General features: G+C 44.1%; 1 protein-coding gene across 1 annotated transcript in view; it reads right to left on the bottom strand.

Moving 5' to 3' along the window:
• Window positions 1–13,237, bottom strand: part of DNAH17 (dynein axonemal heavy chain 17) — an 8,024,690-nt gene that overhangs the window by 2,008,660 nt on the left and 6,002,793 nt on the right. The gene's annotated exons all lie outside the window — the stretch shown is intronic.

The following is a 13,237-nucleotide window of genomic DNA, read 5'->3' as shown; positions in this document are numbered from 1 at the left end:
AGATAATTCAACCTGTAAGGTGAGACATCTGTCTGGCCCAGCACACATATACTGTTGGCTTACCTTATTGTTAGGCAGAATTATATGCAGTACCCTTTGGGAACACCACTCACTGATCTTGCAACTATGAGCAAGCAATAGTGTCTATCGAACACTTCAATGAACTTCAATTTGTTTCTTTCCAAATTACTCTTATTAGAACGGGTCAGGAACACAATCAGAAATGCATTCATTCTTGTAAAATGGCATGCCATCTTTCCATACAAACACAACATCTTTACCATTTCCTAAAATATGCAGTATTTATGGAACCTGCTCTTGAACATCTCAATGCACAACTAGTGAAGATTCAAATGACACCTCAGGAGGGCACTAAACTGACATATTAAGGCAACAAGGTTTGTGATGTCTCTGTTCAGCAACAGAAGGAATAAGTTACTTACCTGTAACTCCTGTTCTCCAGCATTGGTAGGTTTCGTAGATTCACATGTTGTGAATATTCCCCGTCATCAGGCTGGGAATCCTCAGTAACATAGAGCAGTTTACACTTAAACTGGAACTTTCAGTCACTTTTATGCTCTATCAGTCATTTTTGGGTCATACTGCCCACAGCCAATAATAACACCTCCTTTAGCTCCTGCCTTTCAGATTTGGCAGCGTCCGTGCATGGCAATAAGAGCCAAAAGATGAACCATACAGGGTCAGTGGGAGGGTCGCTTGTGACAGGTGGGTAAGTTATTCCTTCTCCAGCACTGGATCTTTCATAGATTCACATGTTGTGAATAGATTACAAAGCAGTATTACAATACCCATGGTCGGAGGCAAGATCCCAGCATAACTTACTACTGGAGACTTACCCACTTCAGCAAAGAGTTTCTGCAGAACCGATTGGCCGACTCTAGATTCAGAATGTTTGTCGACACAATAGAACACAGTGAACGTATGCACCGATCTCCAGGTGGCTGCACAGCAGATGTCAGGTGGCGAAATTATGGAGAGAAAAGCTGTGGTTGCAGCCACTGCTCTGGTAGAATGAGCACAGGGCCTGCCGGGAAGAGGCCTGCCGGCTTCCTGAAGGCAGAACGAGATACAGGTAACAATCCATCTTGCAATGGAGGACTTCGAGAGAGCGTTCCCAGGACCAGACGGTCCAAATGAAACAAACAACTGATCCATTCTGCGGAATGATTTCGTGCTTGCCATGTAGCACTTGAAGGCGCACACCATATCCAGCGTGTGCAGAGTACCTTCTGCTGGAGACATGGGCGTGCCAAAAAATGCAGTCAAAACTACCTGCTGTTTTAGGCGGAAAGCAGATGGCACTTTCGGCACAAATGTTGAGTTTGTATTTCGAACTGCCTTGTCTTATGAAAATTTATATAGGCCTGGATTTCACTCACTCGTCTGAAGTTATGGCCACCAAGAATGCAGTTTTCCATGAAAGGTGGTTAATAGATGCTTGTTGCATGGGCTCGAAGGGTGGCTTCTTGAGTCTTGAGAGTAGCGTATTGAGCTCCCATGCTGGTGCTGGGCAACGGACTGGTGGAAAAGACCAGTAGAGCCCCCATAAAAACTCCTTCACCAGCCAGTGAGACCACAGGGAAGGCACACCCACCACACAGTTGTACCTAGAAATCGCTGCTATGTGAACCTGTATAGAGGAATGCATTAATCCGCTGTCCAGTCATTTGGTCGACAGACAAATGGCCGACAGACAAATGTTCGACGCAATTTGGTCGAAAGACAAATGGTCGCATTTTTTTATTTATTTATACATATAATTTTCAGGTTTTCGTTTAGGAAAAAAAAGGGTTTTGTAGCAAAAAAAGGGGGTTGGGGAAAGCCCCCCAAAAAAAAAAAAAAAGAGAAAATACAAAAAAAAAAAATCGACCATTTGTCTTTCGACCAAATTGCGTCAACCATTTGTCCTGTCGACCATTTATTTTCGACCAAATGACCTGTAACCCATTAATCCAGATTGAGCCAGGAACAGTAGATATGGCAAGAGCTTGTCCGGTCAGATGGTTTGCGGTTGCAGTTGTTGGCTTCTGCACCACACTTGAAAACGTTTCCACTTGCTTTTGTAACATTTCAAGGTGGACGGGATTCTAACCTTGGCCAGGAGAGCTTGGCAGCCTTGCAAAAGGGACAGTTCCCCGAATCTAAGAAGACAGGATCCAGGCCGTCAGATTGAGAGAGGCCGGGTCGTGGTGTAGTACTGCACCTTGATTCTTGGACAGGAGTGCTTCTTGAGGAAGCAGCTTGATCAGTGGGGCTGAGGCGAGGGAAAGGAGGTCTGAGTACCAAAACTGTCTCAGCCACGCAGGGGCCACTAATATCAGTTTGCACTGATACAGCCTGAAGGTGTGTAGGAATCGAAGGACCAGAGGAATGGGGGATAAATATAAAGAAACTTCCACTCCAATGGAATTGTAAAGGTGTCCCCCAAACTCTATGAACGGGAAAGCAGCTGGCAAAAGTCTTGCAGCGTTCGTTCTCGTGGGTGGCAAAGAGGTCGATCTCTGGAGTGCCCCATGTCTGAAACAGGTGTAGCTGGTCGTTGTACAGTTCCCACTCGTAGCAGGAGGGTAGCTCCCTGCTGAGAGAGTCCGCCAGAGTGTTCTGAATCCCTGGTAGATGGAGGGGAATGAGAAATATGCCATGCTGTAGGGCCCTTTTCCATAGGGCTTGTGACTCCTTGGAAAGCTGTGGGGACCTTGTTCCTTCTTGCTTGCAGACATAAAACATCGACGTTGGGTTGTCGGTGTAAATGTGCACCACCTTCACCTTCAGGAGGGGAGAAAAAACTTCAGGGCCCAGCTCATAGCTTCTGCAGATTCCTCCTCCAACCAAAGCCCTCTGGTGTGCTGGCCTTGACAGTGGGTGCCCCAGCCCTCCAGTGAAGTCTCCGTTGTGACGGTTGTCTGGTGGTCCGGCAGTCTAAAGGGTGAGCCCTGCACCAGGTGTTCCCTTACTGACCACCAGCAAAGGCTTTTTCTGAAAACTGGTGTTAGGGTAATTTGGTCATCCCAGGACCCCAAAGACTGGACCCAGCGGACATCGAGGAATTCTTGAACCGGTCTCATGTGTAATGGGCAGTTGGAGACTAACAAGATGCATGATGACAGCATCCCCAGTAGGGATTTGTAGTTGTGGACTGGTGTCACTTGGGTGCTGTTGAAGGTAGCACACCTTGTTTAAAAGAGCTGCCACCCTTTCAACAAGGGTCTGGATGTGCAGGTTTGGGTGTCGAGCAATGTTCCGAGAAAGGTAGCCTGCTGCGATGGAACCAGGCATGACTTTGGGAAGTTCATAGAAAACCCCAGTTGCTGTAGACACCGGATGGTGACGGCAGTGTTGTTTCTGCCAGTATAAAGGAGGGGGCCCTTACCAGCCAGTCATACAGGTACGGATAGATGTGGATGCTCCTTCACCTGCTGGTGAGCCACCACTGGTGCAAGGCACTTGGTAAATACTTGCGGGGCAGACCGTAGGCCGAATGGCAGAGCTTTGAACTGATACTGTACTCATGCCACCATAAGCGTAGGAATCGCCGGTGTGAGAGGCGAATAGGGATGTGGAAGTAGGCATCCTCAAGGTCAAAAGATATCTTCCTGCTGTAGCTGCGACAACACCTGCTGTAGTGTGACCATGCAGAATGTTTGCGACTTTTGGGACGTGTTGAGCACCCTTAGCTCTAAAATGGGTTTCTAACGTCTTAGCTTGTTGTGCAGTGCCTTTTTCCTTAATAGGAAGTAGCGGGAGTAAACTCCTGTGCCCCGCTCGCTACTCAGAAACTTCTCCACTGTGCCCTTCTGCTGCAGAGCTTGCACTTCTTGAAGCAAGAGGTGTTGTAGTCTTTCTGGTTTGTGCCTGGGAGGAATGTCTGGTGGATAGTGCACAAATTCTAGCGAGTGGCCCTGCTGGAGGAGGGATAGCACCCATTCGTCATTTGTGATTATTGTCCATTTGTCGACAAACTTTGGCAGGTGTCCTCCCACTGAGGTGCTGAGGTATTATTATTATTATTATTTGAAAATGTTAAAAGTGCATACTAAGTTCCAAAGGCTTCTAGGCTGGTAGGGCCTGACCCTGGGCTGGTCATGCATGCTTGCAGGATTGGCCCCTTGACTGTGTTGAACCACGGAGTCGCTCTGAAACCCAGTAAGACTGCGATCTTTTCTTGTACTGGTCCCCTGATGAGTACAGGGTCTTGTAAGAGGAGGAAGACTGGTACGTGGTGCTGTTATCCCACAAGGTCCTGCCACAGCAATCTTTTCATGTACGAAAATAACTGGCACCTTTGCTGAAGCATGCCCAAGGAGCGAGCAGTTTCTGTGTCCATTTGTATGGACTGCAGGGCTTCATCCATCATTTTTCCAAAGAGGGCAGATTCATTGAAGGGCATATTTACGACCCTGGACTGGATGTCTGGTCAGTCACTTTAAGCCAACTTTGCCGGTGCAGGACTACTCCGTTGCCTAGCTTTGAAAACCACAGTCTACGATGTCTACAGAGATCGTAATTGCATGGTCGGAAGCCAATTCGCCTTCATGGAAGATATCTAAGGCTCCTTGCTTCTTGTCATCTGGTAGGAACTCCATGAAGGGACCCAATTTGTACCACAGTTCACAATTGTAGCGTGAGTCTGGAGGAGTCCAGTCACACCAGGCACCTTGCGTTTTTTTGTTCAATGTGAGAGGAGCTGCAGCAACGACCTATATTCTACTGTGTCTTTAACCTTTTGAGACTGCCTTAAATACTGATTCACGGCACATAAAGCCCTCGTGAGTCCGGAGGAGTCCAGTCACTCCAGTCTCTCACGAGTCTCAGGGCGTCTCAGCGTCACCATGGAGCATGCAAACATGGTTGAAGATGCCACCACCCGGCCCAACACCCGCCTTCAGATACGGAAAATCGATGGCTGCAGCCTTGCACCAAGAGATGAGGGCAGCGTGGAGGATAAAAGTAAAAGCAACACAGTGAGTGGTGTGAAAGTGAATGTCGCCTCTAGCCGCGTGGTAATTGTACACTCGGCAAGTGAAGCTGTGGAATTACGCCACACAATTCACAATTTCTAGATGTCACAGACGCGGAGCTGCTAGATGCGAGCTGGACAGAAAAGAAAGTGACAGAATAGAAAGGCACAAGACAGAGAAAGTTCCAGCTGCTCCTATTGCAATGTATCCTGAGCCAGAAAATGGGTTGACAGGCCCAAATGAAAACAGCCTTAACCCCTTAAGAGCCAGGCTATTATTGAAGTCTATGTAAAAAGGATGAGTATACTCGTCCTTGGCACTTAAAATACAAACAATAACAAAAACATACATGGTGTTGAGTCCATAGATCCGATTCCTGATCGTAGTTGTTTTGAAGGCTCAACAAACTGCCCTTGAACTCAAAAGACGGTTCAAAAGACGGTGAGCCCACTATTTTCCAGCCACATCTAGGAACATGCCTGCATACAAACACCCCACGTACCAGTTTTAACCTGGACGACGAAAACACAGGAGGCTCTTTTTTATTAATAGAAAAAGAATAGGAAAGTGCGGCCGCTACCGAAATGAAAAGAAAAAGGAAATAGCAGTGCTTTCAGAAATCCAGATGGTGTTGAGACCAAAAAGTCTAGACCCACTGAAGAAAATAGCTGGTGCTCGTATGTCAATGCCGGTCTCACAAACAAAGCAAAAAGTGTGACGATTCCACTTCAACGAGCGTTTGATAGCTGATGAAATTAAAGAATATGATCTACGAGCAGATTTTATCACAAAAATGAAAGCAGATGGAAGTGTTTTCACAAAGAATGCTATTCCGGTAAAATGGTCAAGCAAAGACCAGGAGGAGAGTGACATATCTTACAGTGACAAAGACATATTTGAAATACACTCAAGGCAAATGATATAAAAAGGAGATGAAAAGCAAGACCTATTAGGCAGAAAATTCAATAAGGATAAACAGCTGAATGAATTGTTTCAGACCAGTAGAAAAGTGGATAACAAAACTATGAGAAATATGACCAAAGACATATGAATAATACAACAAACTGCACCTATATAAACGACTGAAAGGAGACTCGAAGGCAAACCAGTGAGCCAACTGTCTAACGAGGGAGCCATGGCACAGAAAACGCCACTCGGTGGACAAACCTATAACAACGAGGTACAAAGGCAGAGAAGAATTCTCAAAGGAGCATTCCCAAAGCTCAACCAATGAATGTTCTGGACCAGAGTAACAATAATTTGAGTGAAAGAAGCCTACAAAATGACCCAAATAAATAACAATGTCATGGCAGCGATGAAGATCTCCATTGCACCTTTCACAAAATGATATGAAGCATTGAATGAAAACATAAAAGACAACACCAGAATTGCATTGACTGTACAGACAAAATTGGCCAGCAAAGAGACATTTGTCTCAAAAATTGAAGCACTAATTGACGCAATAAAATGGATGCGAGTCAATGCTGTAGAAAAGTCCAGCTGTCTATAATCTTGCACAGATTCAGATATGAAAGTACAAACAAAGTCGTAAGGAGAAAACCCAGAGGCCTGAAAATTGTGTTACCTACAAAAAAATAGAAAAGGGGATTTCTAGAGACATGACGCAAATGAAATATACCTTCAACACAAAATATTATCACAGAGATAGATGGACCAACGCAAAATCAAACTACAAGAGAGACAAAATCAACAAATACATTGAGTAATAAGGGAGAACAAAAAATACAGCTGATAAAGGTACAGACTCTTCTATTCCAGCAAGGAAAATAAAAAGAGGAAAACAGACAAATTGTAGACATGACCCAGAACAATAAGAAAACCTTGGCAACAGCATCAGAGGGAACCAAAAAAAATCTAAAAACATGGTCAAAGATACACAGCCGAAATGGCTCACATGCTTTCCTGAGGAATCTCAAAATGCCTCCCCGCCAAATAGACATCACGGCGCAAAAAAACAAAAAGGATCTGTCACAATGAAACATGGACTCCACAACAGGTAGTGAGTGACTCATGCAGTGAAATTCAAACTGACTCATCGGGTACAAATTCGTCCCAAGATGAAGAAAGTTGTGAGCAGAACCTCATTGATGACATCTCGTTTTACATAAATGAGATTGAGGGAAAAAAAACTCTAAAGGGAACAGGTGAAGATGGAAAAAAAGAGCCACAGACTGAGATTCCAGACGGTTTTACCGAAATACCACTCAAATGCCAAAGGTTGATTACTGGGTCAGTCAAAGAGCCTCTAGAAAGAGACTCACGTGTTCCTAACTCTGGAGGACAAACTGAAAAAGATCCTGCCAAGTAGTGCGAAGACCGCAAACTACAAAACAACAAAAATGTTGCGAGAAACATCAGAATGGAACCCAAGAGCCCCAGGAAGCCATAGTGTTGAAAGTCACTATGAAGAGACACCTAAAAATGTCAAGCAGTGCCAAGAATCAATAACCAAAAAAGCCTTGCTGGAAAGTGTTACAAAAGAAAGAAACTAGGTAAACCTAAACAGGAGAAACGTAATGAGGTTGATACATAGTGTGCTATCACTTCGTACGTGAACCTCGGATGACATCGCAATTGTAGAATATACAGACGAGCAATGGGCGGACAGAGTAATCTTACATAAAAAATCCAGACTGGTAAAACACACCTTGCTACGGGGAAGCGACGAAATGCTAAGGCTCAGCTTTGACTTAACATATTATATGACCTGACAACAAAAAAGTCCAAAAAACAAAGAAAACTACAACGCAAAAGAATTCTGGTGACAACACCACCAGGTCACCAAATGAAAATATGATTGAAGAAACCGTATTAACTCTCAGAGTAACATTTGAAAACGAAACCAAGTCAAGAAAGGAGAACCCAAATCAAGACACAGAGGAATTGTCTGGGGGCGAAAAAGAACCACTGGAGATAGTTGTCCACAACATTAAATAATCCCAAGAAAGCCTAGCCAAGACCAGCTTACACACAGACAAAGGCATATTGATTTCATGGAACAGCAGAGGCTTTAAGCACCTGTTTAATGCTAAATACAACCAACTAAATGAAGCACAAATAATAGCCTTCAGGAAACCTGGTTAAGATTACTGCCAGTCTGTGACGGGTTTGAAGTTCTGATAAACCCCGGTAGAAACGGGACATAATAGAAGACCATTTGCTGGCTTACTGACAATGATGAAAGCAGATTGCCACTTAACGCTCCTAGAATATGGCTCTCCAAATCCATACATTTTATGGTCAATCATTTCATAATCTGATTAATGTTTATTGGAATGCCCTAAAGACAAAGACAAACGATATGCTGGACATCATTGCAACACTGATGGCAACGCACAGACAAAATATAATAGTCCAATTCTATTAATATGTGGGGATCTAAACATGAAATGTTTAGACAGCATGGGTCGCCCATTAAAAAAAAAAAAGGCAAGAAACAGCAACAGTCGACGAATAGCATGGGAAAGTATGATGACAGCGAGAAATATGTACATGCTAAATGGGTTAATCGAAGGTGACATCCCAGGCTTCACAACCTGGTCAAACGGAACTCAAGTCACAAACCTGGACTACATATGGATTTCAAGAAATCATCTAGACAGAGTCCATAGACTGGAGATACAGCCTCAGTCACAGAGTGACCATGATCCCGTAAAACTATCATGGGTATTAACAACATCGCTAAGATGGAAAGCAGTCCTCAAGGAACTGGAGATCAATCAAGGCAGCAACAGACTGAGGTTACGAAATACTGACATTAGAAAATTAAAAGATCCGTATGAAGAGGAAATCAACGGAAGTCTCTCTGACACCTCATACCAACACTTACTGGAATCCTACAGGATTGTGAAAACAGGTTTGTAATTGCCATTATTAACTCCAAGGTCCACATTCACCAGTTCCATATTCCAGCAACAAAGACTATTATGGAAAGACATCAGAATCATAAAGAAGAATTTTATGAAAATTGAAAATTGCGGGGTAAGGCATCTGATCCAAAAAGGAAAACACCAATACCGAAACTGGACAATCAGCTTCAGATTGCTATGTGACCAAGACCAAAGAAAAAAATGATAAAAGTAATGGGCAATGCAAATTCATGAGAGATGTGGTCAATAATCAATGGATTAACGCTGAATCAGCAAAGCCGGCTTAGCTGTGGAGTCTCATAAAATGGGTTGAACATTACTCAACTGTGTTTGCAAGCAACAATCAGGAGATAAACAACAAAAATATGCAGCATATAGATGAATGGCTTGTAGACACTAACGTAAAAACAATTGAAAACATGATAAAAACATTAAAAGACTCATCAGCAGCAGGACCAGATAGGCTTTCAAATAAGCCATTAAATTCTGACTCAGCAGCATGGGCAAACTTCATTGCATCAGTGTTCACTAATATCAAGAAACAAAGAAAGCGTCCACTCTCATGGACAACAAGCATAATTGTACCCATATTCAAAAAAGGAGCGCGAGACAATGCACGCAACTATAGACACATCGCGTTGCTTGATAATAGAGAAAATCTTTGCACCAAGCTTGCAACTGCGACTAACAGAATGGGCAGACACAAATCAAATTAAAGATCCTCGACAGGCAGGATTTACAAAAAGAACTGGGACAGATCTAAATGTACTCATCTTGTTGCTGCTAAAGCTCAACACAATACGAGCAAAATGTTCTCTGTTCATAGCCTTTGTGGACATGAAACAGGTGTTCATGGTGTAAACTGGAAAAAAATCTATGGACAAAACTTTGAAGCAGGAAATGCCCACAAAATCTACTCGGACCCATTGAGGCATTACATCAAGACACCATCCTGTGTGTCAGGTTAGACAGTAAAGGCATCTGCACAAAGAAAATAAAAGTCAACAAAGGAGTAAAACGGGGATGCCCGCTAGCAGCGACATTGTTCAAACTCTATATCATGGATCTCCCAGAAGCTTTACAATTTATGCCACATTTTCCACCGAAACTAAACAATACTGAGGTCTCAGTAATCACATATGCCGATGATCTAGTAATATTAGACCAGACCGTGATAGGCCTACAGAATTCATTAGAGAAACTGAAAGAGTATATGATGCTGAATGATCTGAATATAAACAGCGGAAAAAAAATAATTATGGCGCTGGGAAAGATCAAAGGGGCCAGATCAAACAGATTTGAATGGCAAATCGAAGGTGAAAAACTAGGGAGAATAAACATGATACAGTATCTGGGAGTAACCTTTAATACCTCAATAGCAGAAAAAGCATGGCAGGACAAACTAAATCTAAAAGACACCAGCTGGCCTCCCAAGGAGCCCGTTATGGTAAATTTTCACTCTCACCTCTATTGACATTTTATGTGGGCAAGGTAGTTCCGATTCTGACTTATGGTAGAGAGGCTGTGTTAAATCTTTCATGGAAAGTGTGGGATGTCATTTAAGGAAAGTTTTGGAAAAGAATACTAAGATTCCCCAAAAGCCTACCCATAACAGTGATCCGAGCAGAATTAGAGCTACAGTCCTTACATACAATAGTGGTATAGAAATCACCAAACCTACTGTGGAAATTGTCAGAAGACCAGCCAGTGCTGGGGTATCGCTTCCTAAAAGAAGATGGGAAAGATAAAAGTTCAAAGACTCTTGGAGAGTGGAAAACATTGTGTGAAATACACCTGAACTCCATAGAGTCCTCTCTCGTGCAGCTGATCGAAAATCCAGACAAAGGGCCTCATTACAACCCAGGCGGGAAGGGGTTAATGGCGCCGTAAAAGGTGGCGGTGCCGTTAACCCCTTACCACCTAATTACGTGGTCTCTTTGCGGGTCCCTACCATAACGGCTGGTTTTTACCAGCCGTTAAGGATTGGACCCGCAAAGGGACCTTGGAGGTATGTACGGTACCGCAATTTGCGGTACCGTAACTACCGCCTTCCCCATTTCCATTGAGCCCTATGGGGGCAAAAATGGGAATGGGGAAGGGCCAATGGTGAATGGGGAATTACCGCCCAACCAACCTTGGAATGGGGTGGTAATTCCGCCATTCACCATGGCGGAATCGGTAAAATACCGGCGGCAACCATGGCACTACTAGCGCCATGGTTGCCGCCTGGGTCGTAATGACCCCCAAAGTAAAAGAAAAATTAAAGAGAATGGACTGGATCAAGACCCTAAAAGCAAAATCGACTATAGCTTCGCAGATAGATGTACCTAGCTCTCCCAGACTAAAAAACACCCTCCCAAGATACCTGTATAACTTCCCGAGCAAAAAACATGAGAATAAGAATGAATGTGCATTCAACCAACGAATATCGCCACAGGACAGGACAACAGGGAATTAATAATGGGCTCTGCAGACTGTGCAATGACGATAAAAGCCCGGAGACGGTAAAGCATTTATTAATGTTATGCCAAGAAGCATCTGATGAGTGGTCAACCATTTTGGCTAAACATATGGAGAAGTATTCAATGCTTACGTCTGAAGAAAAGTTGTTGTTTCTAGGGGGTCATAAGAAGCAATGGCTTGTGCAGGGATTGACTTTTTAGAGAAACTCAAAATGGATCTTGATTTGCAATAAAGAAAGACAACACATTTCCTAAAAAGCGACTGAAAAATATGGAGGATCAGAAATAATATCTTCAACAATCTCAAAACTACTACTAAACAGTGACTCTAAGAAAAAAAAAGATAACTATGAAATTAGAAATGGATTGGTTTTAAATGTAATATTATGATGAAAGGAATGATGTGTATAAAGTTTATAGTAAACTAAATAACACAATAATAAAAAATAAAAAAATAAAAATTGCATTTGCCACTCTGATAGTCATGGCTGCAGTGGTGATAATTTTCTTGCCAAAGGTGTTAAGGTGTTTTCCTTCCTTGCCTGGCGGACAGAGCAGTATGAGGATGGATTAGCTGATCTTTTCCTGGCTGCAGATAAGACAAATGACTCTGGTGTGGGTTCAGTATGGAGGCAGTGCTCTCTGGAGCTCTATTTCTTGTCGAACCAGTCTTTTTTACCCAGTGCATTTGCAGGATGTGCTAAGGTGATTAGGCAATCATCTCGGACGTCGTCCAACAGCAGGATTGACATGATGGATTTCCTGCACTGATCTCTGCTCTGGTACAGCACACTTTCGTTTTGCTGTTCTTCCTGCGCAACGCCGAACATCGTGGCTGCCCTGGACATGAGAGTGTGGAAGGCTCCTACCTCATCCGGGGGTAAGTCTCTGAATGGAACGTCATCTGGCTCCCCATCAGCTGCAATGAAATCGGCAAATTGTTCTGTCCGGGTCGTGTGTGTAGAGGCCCCGTCATCGGGGTCTGTGTCTGTCCCAGTATACGTCAGCCTCTGTGGTGCTGCCTGTTGCTTACCCCCCTTGGTGTTTATCGCTCCTGGAGGGAATGTTGTCTATCTCCCTGGAATGGCCAGGGTTATCGGTGCAAGGTTTACCAGTGCTGTAACCGGGGCGGTGTAGGCAGATGTTGCTGAAGGGTTGCCAACAGAGTGGTGATAGTAGATAAACTGTCTAAAGACATGTGTCTTTGTGTAGAAGGAGTGATGGCTTGATCCGAATGCAGAGGTGTAAAGGTGGTAGCCTAATTCAGCTTGCCTCCCCGCCTTCTGGGAGGCAATGACCTCTGCTCTGGAGAGGACGGCAGTGATATGATAGCCCCTTCCTCTTCCTCCTCCACATGTGATTGAGAGAGAGCTGGCCCTGACACAACAATGACACCTGGCCACAGAGCTATCCCAAAGTTAGTAAAAGATGCTCTCGGATAGGCAGCCAATGTAGACACTGTACTGGTGTCTGACGAGTGTGTGACAGCCATGGATGAAGATGCCGTCAACGAGATCCTCGTGGTCTTCAGGGTAGTAGTGGATGACGTGGTAGTGGTGGCCGATGATGGCATAGCTGATGACAAGGTAGTCATGGTTGTTGATGGCTTTGTCAACGGTTGTGATGAGGTAGTCATGGTCATCAACAGTTTAGTTGACGATTGCGACGAGGTAGTTGTGGCCATAGACAGTTTAGTTGACGATCACTGGGAGCCAGTCATGGTCATGGACGGTGTTCAAGGTCTCGGGGTAGACAACCTGACGAGACTTGGTCGTCGACAATGACGTTTTAGTCACAGATTTAGAGGTTGAGGCGCTTGTCTTTAACCCTGAATATGAAGAGTGCCCCTCAGATTTGCACGTGGACTTAGGGCATGTTACAACCTTGGGGCGATGGAAGGAGACTT

Source organism: Ambystoma mexicanum, chromosome 3q, assembly GCF_040938575.1.
Source record: "Ambystoma mexicanum isolate Mex_15411 chromosome 3q, UKY_AmexF1_1, whole genome shotgun sequence".
Taxonomy (NCBI): Eukaryota; Metazoa; Chordata; class Amphibia; order Caudata; family Ambystomatidae; genus Ambystoma; species Ambystoma mexicanum.
The sequence above is the reverse complement of the archived record's forward strand: the minus strand, read 5'-3'. Positions and strand labels throughout refer to the sequence as shown.